This window comes from Polyodon spathula, chromosome 2 (genome assembly GCF_017654505.1).
Source record: "Polyodon spathula isolate WHYD16114869_AA chromosome 2, ASM1765450v1, whole genome shotgun sequence".
Classification (NCBI taxonomy): domain Eukaryota; kingdom Metazoa; phylum Chordata; class Actinopteri; order Acipenseriformes; family Polyodontidae; genus Polyodon; species Polyodon spathula.
Window position 1 is genome coordinate 44,479,181 of NC_054535.1, and position 14,331 is coordinate 44,493,511.

A 14,331-nucleotide genomic window follows, 5' to 3' on the forward strand; every position below is an offset into this window, starting at 1 on the left:
CTAACCGAGTACCCATGTGGAATATGTCACATATAATAATATATTGTGTGTGTGTGTATATATATATATATATATATATATATATATATATATATATATATATATATATATATATATATATATAGGAGAGAGAGAGAGAGAGAGAGAGAGAGAGAGAGAGAGAGAGAGAGAGAGAGAGAGAGAGAGAGAGAGAGAGAGAGAGAGAGAGAATGCAAAAGCAGCAAGCAGTTCTAGACCCAAGGAGAATCAATCACTAGAAATACTTTATGAAGACGTAAAGTAACTGATAAACTGACAACTCACTACCTGGCTATTTCTACCATGTTATCTGAAGCAGATGGAAGCTGAAACATTGTAGCTAATTATTAAAATAGCAATCAGTTTATCAGTTACTTTTCCTCTATATTATGTGGAAATTCATACAACAATCAAAACCTTTATTCACTACAATATAGCACTATAATAAAAAGTAACATTGCTGTGTATGTTCTAAATGCATTTAATAAGCAACATACATTTTTTTTTTCATTTCTGTGTGTAGGAATTATTAAATGCAAATTTCACAGAGAAGTGTTTGAAGAATTTGTTTTTCTGAATGAGGTTCTTGGGGCAAAATAGTTAGCTGGTACAGAGTGGAACACGCACAAAGAAATGAAAGCTGAGCCTTTTTTTAATGGGTTTCCTTTCAGATTGTTCTTTCTCATTGTGATTGGATTTTTTCCCCATTATCATCTGCCAGGTGAAAATTGCCACCAAGGCTTAAGTGTCACACAGGTGGTATTTAGAACGAGTTACCCCTGTGCAGTTCAGTTTCAGGGGATAACAAGTAAATTAATATTAAATTAATTTTAAAATGAAACCTCATTAATCTTAAATGGTTTGCAATAATACCTAATATTTATAATTTAGATCATCTGTATACACCAGAACCTGTAACAACACAGCAAAGTGAGAAGCATTATAAAAGTATAGCAGAAAGGTACACCTTCAACTGAGTTACCATGAAAGGGAATGCACCCCTGAATCCCAAGGATTACTGCACTGCTTTATTGATACCCATGCTTATTATATCTCTTAAGGAAATGTTACACAGATGTTTTAAATAAATAATAAATTTTTCGTCTTGCCTTTTTTCAAATACCTTCTGCTCAGGTACCGATCCAGTATGTTAAATCGTTTTTTTGTTTTTTTGTTTTTTTGCAGATGAAAGAAGATAAGAAAGTCAGAAAACATGTAACAAAGAGCATTGACAGCTGAGGGTTCTTCTTTAAACAATGAATAATGTTAGTAGAACTTGTGGGTTTTTTTTTTTTTTTCCACAGATAAGATCTTGTATTTACAGGTTTTCTTTTGCTAAGCTTTCCTGATATGTCTAAAAATCTGGTTTAAGATTTCCTTTATGTTCTGTATATGATTGTTAATGAATAGTTAGTTTTTACGGTACAGATCATTCAGTCCCAGGAGTGAATAAAAAAGTAAAATACAGAGACATTACAAATAAGCTTTCAAAATCATATCACAAAAAGGGAGACTAAACAAATTAAAGACAGCCACTAGTATGGTAGGTTTATATATATATATATATATATATATATATATATATATATATATATATATATATATATATATATATATATATATATAGTATGTGTGTTACGTGTGTGTGTGATATACCACTTATAGACCTAGAATAAACACAAAATTATATTATAAAACAAAATATATTATATATATATATATATATATATTTATATATTATATAGATATATATATATATAATATATATATATATATATATATATATATTTTTTGTTTTGTTTTTTTTTTTTGATTTTTTTTTTGTTTTTTTTAACATACCAACATTAAGTGTATATAGTGTTTAAATAGAGGAAGATATGTGGATAGTTTACTGCAATTAATAATACTGCTCTTTTGCTCTTTTGCTGTGGAATCTGTAACATCCATAGATGCAGACAAGATCTATATTTTCTGTCTTCTGTCCTACCAACTATCAATCCTCTGAGTGTTTCAACCCAAACAGTTTGTGCATGGTTTATTTCACAAAAACAATATCATGGTACTGTTTGCTTTACGCTACAACTGCTTATTTATACAAGAAATGTTTTGACTTCATGTGTTTTTTTTGTTTTTTTTTAACTTGCTAAGCTATTGAGCACAAAAGACGTTTCACTTGACACAGACTTTGCATGTAGTAGTTAACCCACAAGCCAGGGTAAATGCTACTTTTCAAGCTCTGTATATATAAATGATTAGTATATTAGAAAAGCACCTAAAAAGAATTATTCATGTTTAGGAGCTCAAACCCCTAGAGCAGAGATCTTCATAATAAACCTGCGCACCACATGCTCCCCAGGTAATCTGTTATGTCTACTGTGCAAATCCTGCCATTTAGCCATGCATCTTTTCCGCAGCTTATAAAGCTGAAACATTTGACGTACATGTGTGCTAAAGGCAGTTGACGCAAGATTCAGTGACATTTAATGTGGGAAAAACTAATTTTGGAGGAAAGGGGAATGAAAGTGCTTATAGTATTTTGTACAGAAGTTAGGAATTTGGCCCAAATTTGAGGACCACAGTCCTTAAGCTCATTTTTTACAAATTTAACTATGTTTTAATGTTAGTCAGCTAATTGTTATTTCCTTAAAATGTAAGTAGCGGGGTTCTGAAAAATATGGCGTTACACGTCCCCATGTGTTGCTGCATGTGTTTATATACCTGTATTTTTTTTCTTTTCGTTGTAAACATCCTGACAACTTTTTACACGTATAAGTTTAAGTCTGTTTCAAAGCTCTTTTCAACATGCCAGCGCTAGTGCACTGCGTTGAGACCAGGGGTATAAACCCTCTGATTGCTGCTGGAAGAGCAGCTTGAAAAAAAAATCGACATTAATAAAGTGACCACGCTACTTACTCTTTAAGTTAGTTTACAATAGTACATGTTGTTTGGTTAAGACTATTTTTTGTTAATAATGATAAATAAATAAGTACTTGTAAATAAGTACTATATACACTTCATCCTGACATCATAATTCTTTCGAATTGCATCTGTGTCATTATCTTTTTTTCTTTTTTTTTTTTTTATCTAAATTTAGTTAGTGCAACATTGGAATATATATATATATATATATATATATATATATATATATATATATATATATATATATATATATATATACTGAGTGTACACACACACACACACACACACAGTGTACAAAACATTAGGAACACCTGCTCTTTCCATGAAATAGACTGACGAGATGAACCCAGGTGAAAGCTAAGATACCTTATTGATGTAACCTGTTAAATCCATTTCAATCAGTGTAGATGAAGGGGAGACAGGTTAAAGAAGGATTTTTAAGCCTTGACAAAACTGAGACATGGATTGTGTATGTGTGCCATTCAAAGCGTAAATGGGCAAGACAAAAGATTTAAGTGCCTTTCAACAGGGTATGGTAGTAGGTGCCAGGCATGCCAGTTTGGGCAAGACAAAAGATTTAAGTACCTTTCAACGGGGTATGATAGTAGGTGCCAGGCACGCCGGTTTGAGTGTTTCAAGAACTGTATCGCTGCTGGGTTTTTCACGCTCAACAGTTTTTCTTGTGTATCAAGGATGGTCCACCACCCAAAGGACATCCAGCCAACGGCAGGCCAGTGGTCGAAAACTGCTCATTGATCAAAGAGGCCAACGGAGGCTGACACGGATTGTGCAGTGCAACAGACGGGCTACAGTTAGTCAACTGACAGTCTTTATGGCTACATGTCAACTGACAGTCAAATGTACAACGTGCTAAAAGACCCATATATATATATATATATATATATATATATATATATATATATATATATATATATATATATATATATATATATATATAATATTATATATCTGAAATATATATAGATTTATATTATTCGCAGAATATGCAATTTCGCACGTTTTATAATTTTATAATATTTACAGAAATAAGATTTGTAGGTTTGTATCCAGACACAAGATTTGCAATGTTTGAATGGCACTTACGTGCAGTTTTAATATTTACAGAAATAAAAAAAAAGGAAAACCAAGACAAAAACCTAACTCATACACAAAGTACCTATTAAACTTTTTAAATTATTAAAACAAAACTATCACCTGATGACTAAGTAATTTACCACTTAGAACAAAACACTTGTAAACACACAAAAACACACACACAAAAAAAGGATCACACAGTACCGTTTTCTAAAACCACACAGGTTTCTTCACTGTGACAGCCTCATTTCATACAGTCTGGAGACTGTCCTGAACAAACATTTTTGTCCTGTTTTATATTTTTATATCTACCTGATGATTGCCAGCAGGTTACCTTCATTGATAATCAGAGCCAGGTGAATCCCATCCCCAAACCCATCTGGGGGATGTAGTCTTCTGGCACCTCCTTGACCCTCTTCCTCCCCCTAGTCTGCCACTGTGTGTGTGTATATATATATATATATATATATATATATATATATATATATATATATATATATATATATATATATATATATATATATATGTTTATATCTATATATATTTACATATAGTTATTTGTTTTATATGTTCTGTTATATAATACTGTATACTGTGAGCAGAGAAATTTGTTTGGGTTTAGAAGGAGGTATAAACATTATTGCAACTGCTATTTAAATAAAGCTCTATGTGGGAATTTTGTTGTGTGTTGCTTATTATAACTTAATGTATAAAAATATTTCTTCTGGGATTAAAGACATTTTGAAACATTAGTAATTTGTTCATTATTGGAAGCACCAGAAAACATATAATATACCAGCTGGCCATTGATTGAAACAATGCAACATGGAGATTTACATTTTACACAACACTTGTCAGGAATGTCAATTACATGACAAATTACAAGGTAACCTCTCTATTGTGTCAGTCATTAGACCAATAAAATGTGGTCTTAATGGCAGGGTGGTCTTATTATATAACACAACATTTATTCTAAATTACTGCAACAATAAGTATTTTGAAAACCGGTCACGTGCGGTGTCCCTCAGGGGTCTGTTCTTGGGCCTCTTTAACATCTACATGCTTCCTTTGGGTCACCTTATCCACCAACATAGCTTGATGTTTCATAGATGACACCCAGCTCTACCTAAAACTCAACCCTGGGTGTCCCGCTGCCATGGTCCGGCTCTCAGCTTGCATCCAAGACATCGAGGCCTGGATGTCTGCCAATTCTCTTCAGCTCAACACTAACAATTCTGAACTTTTTCTAGTAGGATCGAAAATTCAACTCAAGAATCTATATATTGCTGCCTTGAACCTCAGAAACTGCTGCTGCCTTCCCTCACATGAAACATCTCAAAGGTCCGTCCCTACCTTTCTCTCCCAGATGCAAAGATACACTGTCATGCATTCATCTCCTCTCGACTTGACTACTGCAACTCTCCCTATGATGATCTTCTGTCACAGTCCATAAACCGATTGCAGCTGGTTCAAAATGCCGCTGCCAGGATGCCTACAAGGCCCTTCAACACACAGGTCCAGAGTATCTCTCCAACCTGCTGATCCGCTATGTCCCTGCACGCAAGCTAAGGTCCTCTGACTGTGGATTGCTTGTTATACCCAAGCAATAGTGCACCACACTCGGAGAGCGCTCTTTTAGCTCCAACGTCCCGACTCTCTGGAACTCTTTCCCAGCTTTAGTGCACGTAGCTCCCACAGTTGTTCGCTTCAAATCAACTCTCAAGACCCACTTGTTCTCTTTTGCTTTCAATGCTCTTTCACCTGATATATGTTATTAGCTGTTGTCTAAATTGCTATTTCAGGTTTTTCACTCCATCTTATTGGTATGATTCTGTATGACACACACATCCACAATGTTTAGAATTCACATCCTTTCCTTGTATTTAATGTATTATGCCTGTATTTAACGTATTTGCTTTTTTTAAATGTTTGTATTTAATGTACTATACCCTGTATTTCACTGTATTTAATCTATTATGCATTGTTCCTCATTATCTTGTAAAGCGCTTTGTGATGGTGGTCCACTATGATAGGTGTTATACAAAATGATTATTGATTGATTGATTGATTGATTGATTTGGCAATTTTTAATGCTTTACCATACACATTTGTGATTTACCCTGTTTGCCTTTGATTTGCTATGCTTTATCCATTCTTTACTATGCCTTTACCATGATATGCTGCAGTAAACTTTGATAAGGGAAGGCTTTTGGGTCTTTATTTAAAATATTTGAAAGTAAACAAACACATTCATTGACTACGTAAAGCACAAGTACAAACATATTCCCCTTGTGGTGACAGTGCTAACAGATAGGAATTCAATGTGACTTGAGGGGTCAAATATTATACTGTTGAGTGACTATTGTACAATGGCCCAAGGAGCTTTCTTTAACGCTACTTGTTAAAATACATTTTTATCTTAATTACATGTGCCATAAAATATCACACATTGAGTTTCTACAGGCATGTTATGACACACATTTAAAATATCTATAATAACTCTAATAGCTGAACAAAATAATAATAATAACAACAACAGAAAAACCATCAGGCATCCGATTTGGAATTGAACACTTCATTGAATTATATGATTTAACATTCTTGGCCAAGTTTACACAAAACAGGGAGACTATATATATGCTAAATACAGGTCAATCAGGTGTGTAATTTCATCAAAGTACAGTATATTAAAGCCATAGTATAAAACTGTTTAAGCATGCCTATGAGCCATTGCATGAAACCGTCTCTATATTTTTTGCCAAGTTTTAATGAATTTGTACTTTGAGCAGAAATGCAACTGGTAGTCTTGTACTGCAGCCAGCTGCTTCAATTCAAAGGTTAAATTTCCTGGAAAAGTATTTGTGTTGTGGCAATCAATGAAGCAGTGAAATACATTGATTTATAGCATAGTTCTATGTGACGGAAAATATGTTGCTTCTTGGCTAGCTGACTGAGATGTTGTTTGCTGAAGGAAAGCTATTTCAGTTAGGTATTTATTAAGTTGTTTTTTTATCTTCATGAGACCTCTATTGGATAAATGGTAGAGCTCCAGCATCTATATTCTATATTGAGCTTGTTTCTAGGGTGATAATTCCCTTGCAACAGGTGATATCTGCGAAAATGGAGCTACTTAATCCACCAATAAAGGGCAGAAATGCTGCTGGTGGGGCTGGCGGCAGTGAGTGCTAGAGGGGATTTGCAATGTGTGACATGGATACACTGAAAGGCAGGGTGAATGGATGCCAGCGGGCACAGAGAAGCTGAATAGCATTGCGCATTCCAGACATCACTGAACCAGATCCAACTGTATTATGTTCTTAGGATTCTCTATATATACAGTAAGTATATTTACAGGAGTGGATTATTTTGATGCTACTGTAGGTGTGAAAGAAAGTAGTGCCGTCTCTCTGTGACTTTTGCTCAGTTACAGGGGGCTAAAAATGTTAACCCCACTCTCTCGTGCTTTTTTGTCTTTCCCTTTACCAACTATGTGCACAGTGTATCCAGTGCACATCCCACATTGACAGTGAAAAGATCCCCATGAAAAAGCTTGGTATTGCCCAAGTGTCATCAGGGTATTATATAATGTGAGTAAAGCATAACACAAAAATCTATTATGTAATTGTTTTTAACAGTGTAAGAAATGAAGTATCGTCTTATGCACCACCCTTCTAAAAGTTTACCATAGTGAAAGCATAGCAAAGTGTAGTAAAGCATAGGCAAGCACTGTAAAGAACAGCAAGATTAGATAAAGCATAACAAGGCAAGCCAGGGTAAACGATGGTAAATGCACAGTATAACCATGGCAAAAGCATGGAAAAACTGATTTTGTGGAGAAGGGCGGGGGGGAGGCAGTAATGCCTTGGGCAGTAGTCACTTTAGTGTTTAGTAAAGTATTCACAAAAGGTTTGACATTTTTAAGACCTAGGATAAGCCTAGGATACAAAAGGCGTCTTTACATTTTGGGATTGGAAATTGAAACTAGGTAAGAGACGGAGGTCACTCACAGTTACATCGAGACATCTTAACCAATAGACCTAGGTGTTTATTGCAGAGACCATGAGTCAAACATGAGCCTGAATCCCATTATGTTTGTTGAAATGCAGCCGGGGTATTACCGGACAGCTGCAGCCCTGCTATTTAAAACACGTAACAACTAAATTAACCACAACGCTCATTTGATCTACCTTTACCTCAAAACATCCGATACCACACTCAAAGCATTATTATTATGAGCAACCCTGAACTAGACTGAGCTTAACCTCAGTGTCATTTCTTAGAAATTGTAAGAAAATTGATGTGTATTCAATATTTAATCCTATGAAATATGATTCTATTACAGAGCGGGTGAATTTTTTCATTTTTTTTTGTATGTACAGTATGACCTGTAACCGGTGACCAGATTCTTAATTGGAGAAAAGCACTGTTTTATTAAAAAGCACTTGTTATCGTGATTTATATTATTGTCTCAGATGTTGATAGTGATGCTTTTGACAAGTATTGACATTTTCATAAAAAAATTCAAAATTACCAAAAGCACTGTTGACACGATTAAAATGTCAACACGCCTCATCACCATGTCTTTAAAAAAAGTTTTACCTTCTGTTACGAGACAAGAGCTCAAAGTATTTCTGCTTTGATAGACAAGGCACTACACTGTATTTCTGCTTTGATAGACAAGGCACTACACTGTATTTGTCGTGATGATGAAAGAAGACAAATCAGCCAGTATGTAAAAGAGTTGGTAATATGATTTTACTCATCATTCACCAACAAGATATGAACACTGGAGAGAAACTCTTTCTAGCCACAGAGCAGGGTAAAGCACAGGCAAAGGCAAGTTAAGTTTTACCATCTGCTCAGGAGGTCCAGGGACCACCTTCTTTGGGGGTAAGGGAGGATTGTTCTTATAGGATTAAGCTGTAAGTGACTCCAGGAGTACCGTGAGATGCACAGATTGGCAGACTATGTGCTTCTTTTTTGTGAGTGTTAAAGCAAATGTTAATCCTTCTTTTGAATGATTGTTAACAGCTTAATTAGTTTGATAACTATAGCTTATATAAGTTCATTTTGGGCAGGTTGGCTGTAAAGCAAAGCAATTCTGTCTGCTCAAACAGTGTGAAACGATTTCACCCATGACGTATCAAAGAGTAAGCCGCGGGGTTCAGAAAAATATAGCGTTACAAGTCCCCACGTGTTGCTACAACTGTTTCAATAACGTACCTGTCATTTTTCGATTCATTGTTAGCATCCTTGCTAATATAATAATGCTTACAAAGCACAGATTCCTTCAAATCTCTGAAGTTCTTCATTTTATGAACCTCAGCTTTAATATGTTTATTTGCACATGATTTAAATAGAAGGCAACTGAACACCTTAAAAATGTCAGGACATTCTTGGCTCCAAAAGACATTACTGCAGCTCTCATGAGGCAGCTGTATTTAACATGTGTTGGCAGTGTCCTCATGTATTTTTCCATTCTATTCATAAAGCTTACATTCTTTGGATAGAGTCATAAAATGTGGCTTTAAAAATATCACCAAATAATTTTTAAATAACACAGGCCATATTAGTTTATATTACTGGCCATGTATCTTTGCATAGTTTTGTTTTGGTAAAAAAAATATGTCTGTGAAAGGGTGGCTTGCAGTGGTGAAGTCAGACCATAAACAGACTCAAAACACGATGAATGGCACGGCAAACTGAAGCGCAATGGCGCGCAGTATTTTATTAATAAATAATAAACAAAATAAAGGTTTAAACAAAACCAACACAGACAAAAAGGCGTGTTGGCCAAACAAATAAACACGCAAATAACAAACAAGAATCGTGCTTAAACCAGCATGCTTAGCATTTGTTATATTACTCCACAGACTTATATCTCTCTTCTGGCACTCTCTACCCTGAGCGCAGACAGCTGCAGGCTTTTATATTCCGGCTGAGGGGTTAACTAGCTATTAATTAATTATCTTATTACTCCTCGGCCATAGTCTGCACGAGTTTAATAAGAATGCGTGACTGTCAGCTAGTTTAATAATCAGTAGCTAATGAGTCACACATCCTCACAAGGTTTTTAAAAATAGAAACAATATACAAAACACGGCTTTTCACCGTCACACATTTATATATATATATATATATATATATATATATATATATATATATATATATATATATATATATATATATATATATATATATATATATATATATATATATATATATATATATATATAAATACACAAAATAAATAATAAATAATAATAAACAAAGGGGTGGGACACTCCGCCACAATGTCGCTTAACTGTTGTCCAAAGAAATGAATCTATAGTACAAGTAAAAACTTTGGGCGTTAAATGCAATTATAATATGACTTGGATAAATTAAGTGCTGTGATTGGCTGAGCAAGATCACATGACCGTGCAGTAATAATTGTCTAAACGCACGGCTATGACATTATAGACCAACTCACTTACCTGATCTATTAATATTACTACGCCTTAATAATGATAATTAAAAATGAGTGACTGTCCACAAGTTAATTTTGACCTTTTAGGAGGATTGTCATTTGAACAATTTCTTAATGAGAATGAAGCAGAACAAAATATCTCTCAACCTACGCAGAAAAAACAAAAAACAGATTCTGTAAGTAGGCACCTTAATATTTCTAACAGACAACTAGATGAAATTGAGGAGAACAAAACTGAAAAGAACACTGGAAAAACAACTTCATGGGCAATAAATGTTTTTAATGACTGGTTGAAACAAAAAATCATCAGCTTGGACTGTAAAACTGTGTCAAGTGTTCAACTGAACAACATCCTAAAGCAATTATATGCAACAGTTAGAAACACTGAAGGAAATGAATACAGCATCTCAAGTTTTCTGGGTCTAAGACCCGGTTCACACTTGCTGTTTAGGCCGGCCCAGGACTCATGTGTGAACGCTCGAAAAATGAAAAGGCAGCCCTGGTCCGGGTGAAATTTAGACAAGCTTTTTGATGCGGCCTAAAGTAGGCAATGTCGCCTCAGGGCCGGCCTATCTGTATGTGTGAACCCAATGCAGGCCCTGTGCCGGCCTTAATGCGTCAATGCGGTGACACAGCTCAAACCACTCCCCTACTAGGTCAAGTGTAGTAGATCAAACTATAGGTTAGGTAGCAGCTGGGACGATGCAGAAATGAACCCTTAGCAACCCTTGCTTTTCAAGTCGTGTCAGGTCTAATTTATTTTCACACGCGCTGTTAATTTTACACGCGCTGTTTTAATATTTTTTTTTTCAGAGTAAAACAGGTTTAAAAGGTATTGAATGGCAAAAGGACAGTCATGCATCTCCATACAAGCCCCACCCCTTGTTCGCTGTATTTTTCACATACCTCTTTATAGACATGCATACTGATAAATTCTCTCCCGGTCATTCGTTTTATCACCAAACTCCTCACTAATGCGATCCAAGTCTTTATTTTACTACTATAATATCTCAAAAAGCTCTGCAAATGTCTGTGATATTCTTTGAGCGCTGGATGCGGAAGCAGCTGTCTCCTTGATGTCTGTGTGGTGCAAGGGGCTATCAGATACACCCTTTTCAGTAGAGTTCAAAGAAAAACCAACAATGTTTTTCCGAGAACTCTCAAAAATACTGAGCAGCAGAAAAATAGCAATGGCAAATGCATTGAATACACAGACACCTTTGACAATGATTTTATATATATATACACCCACACACACATTTCAGATTGTAGCTAAGATTATAAATCTCAATATTGACAAATAATGCATATAAACTTGCATATTCAGTCACCATTAATATAATAATCTGTATTGTGACTAATGTACACGTCCTTGTTTGCTGCATTTATGCATGATCCAACACGATCGCTTCTTTCCACAGTAACCGACTGCACTGTCAACACACGCCTTTATCGTATCTTACAAGTACGGTACCAACAGTGTTGCAAAAAATAAGATGGCCATATTTACGTTTGCCAATTTCTGTGCTCAATCTCTTATGTTGACTTCCGGGGCTGCGGTGTTTAAGTCACTGTTTACATTCCCAACAAGGACGTTGCCACAATTAAAGCTTCCTTTTCAGCCACATATGTGAACTCACTTAGGCCCCCTAAAACTGTGAACGGAAATTTGAGGAATGTTCAATTTAATGTTTATGGCAAATAAAAAAGAAAAATATTTATATCACAATGAAATAGCCCTTGAGACTATTTTTTTCTCAATGGAAGGATACATAATAAATTTCTTCTTTTTTCCTTAATAAAGTTAGTATGTGTAATTATTTTCATGAAAAAAGTGTGGCCATATTATAAGCGAAATAACCCACTCCAGGGTGTGCGGCAAGACAATTCTTACTGCACTTCCTGGGTAGTTGAAAGCCTCTCGTGCCTCTTAACGCACCCAGGGAGTTAAAGGCCTAGTGCCTCACAAGGCACCCAGGGCGTACGGTAAGAATTGTCTTACCGCACACCCTGTCGTTATTTCTTACATATACACACACTTTTGGAGGATGAGGAAATCATTCCTTTTTTTATAAATGAACTGTTTAGAACAATATAAACAGTTCTTTTATATTAACATGATATATGTACAGTAACCTCTCCTTTCAGAAACTGAGCTGTTTCTTGCTGGTGTTATGCATTCTAATTGCTATATATGTTTTTCCTAAAAGCTTTCAGCATGTTCCACCTAAGTACTCGACTACCAATATCTGGCATTTTCTAAGCTCAGCTGTTTGAGTGAGATTAATTTAAATTTAAATTTTTGAAGAATATTAGACAGATGAAGCCCGGCACTACGCATCTACCAGCTACATACAAAAAAAACAGTGAAATTTCACTTCTGCCGCATAGCTACAAAGGTCAACATAAATGGCTTATTTCCTGCGTGAAAATGATCTGAGTTCCCCTTTTGTACATTGAAGTTAAGCAAGTCAACCAAACTCAGTTAATTTGCCTAATGATCTGAGACCACTTCTTCAAGTTCACCCTACACTGCAAACAAACTGGACTGCAGAGAGTTCTAAAACAGCTTCCCAAACAAACCCAGTGTACAAACAGTCTTAGAATTGAAAGCAATTGATGCCACACTGTTCAATCTGAATTCATGTTTCAACAGCACTCTTTGAAACATTAACAGACTCGATTCAATATAAAACATTTTAAAAAAATTCCTATTCTTGTGATTGCATCTGCCAAACAAACATAACCTGAATAACCTTGTGTATTTAGAATATCAGCAGTAAATTTGCAACAAAAAAAGGCTAGCTGAAAAAATGAGACGAACACTTTATTTAGCCAAATAGTCTAATGTGCATTTGGCTTGATCTTAATTGAAGGTAATACCAAAGTGCAATAGAGTTACATATCTGGTAAAATAAGGATTATGTCTGGAGGTCTTTGTGAAACTTCAACATAATTTGTCACCTGTGCGTTATAGGTTCAGGTGTCCTCGCTTGTTTTGTAAAAAGGAAAGTCTTCTGGGCAGCAGCTCGGATGTGATGGGGCAGAAAGAGGAGCCGTGTGACAAAATGAATGAAATGCAGTATGAAATTACCGTGGCAATCAGCTTTGAAATATTAACTCACAAATCATACTTTAAAGTGCCACTACAAATGTCCCACCAAGTCATTCAGCATTGGTAGTAAGTGGACAATGTTTTTATACCTAGGTTGAATGATTATTAAAATCTTTGACATATATCTGAAGAGGAAGCAATCATATATTCAGATATAACAAGATACTTAGAGAGCAGGAGCAAGAAATTCATCACACATACATTGTTCTGCGTTTATTTATTTTGATGAAAGGCATAGTATGTAATAAATAAAAACAGTTGTGAATGTCAATGCCCATATAAACCATGCAGTAGAATATATAATAGCCTACATTATTGAATTTTGAAGTATGGGTGGATAGTTTGGAAAAGTAGATTCAAGCTCTAAATCTCTAATTCACTTCAGCAACTGTGATCCGTGCTCCAGGCATCAAGAACGAAGTTCAGACTGTCTGCAGTGTCTGTGTAACTTGTACTGTAAATGTGATTTAATTACTGAGCAGCTTCCTAAAAGAAGTGCAATAACCACAGCCATCTGTGGTAATTATTTATTGATCTAAAAAGTTTCAGATTCAAATTCTGAACCACTTTGATTATTAAAATTAGGGCCTTTCTCCCCAGTGTTATGAAAAACAAACATCTAACAATACAGGTAAGTCTCTGTTTTATATATATTTATGTGTATGTAAAACTCATGTTTCAATCATTTAAATGTTAAATATTAAGCCACATGTTT

The 14,331-nt window shown here is 35.1% G+C and overlaps 1 protein-coding gene across 1 annotated transcript in view; it reads left to right on the forward strand.

Moving 5' to 3' along the window:
* LOC121297001 overlaps nt 1-1,566 on the forward strand; it is a 48,438-nt gene extending 46,872 nt beyond the window's left edge. Inside the window, exon 8 of the mRNA XM_041223001.1 lies at nt 1,204-1,566. The gene's annotated coding sequence lies outside the window, so the exon portion shown is untranslated. The remainder of the gene's footprint in view (nt 1-1,203) is intronic.
* Nucleotides 1,567-14,331: the final 12,765 nt, after the last annotated feature.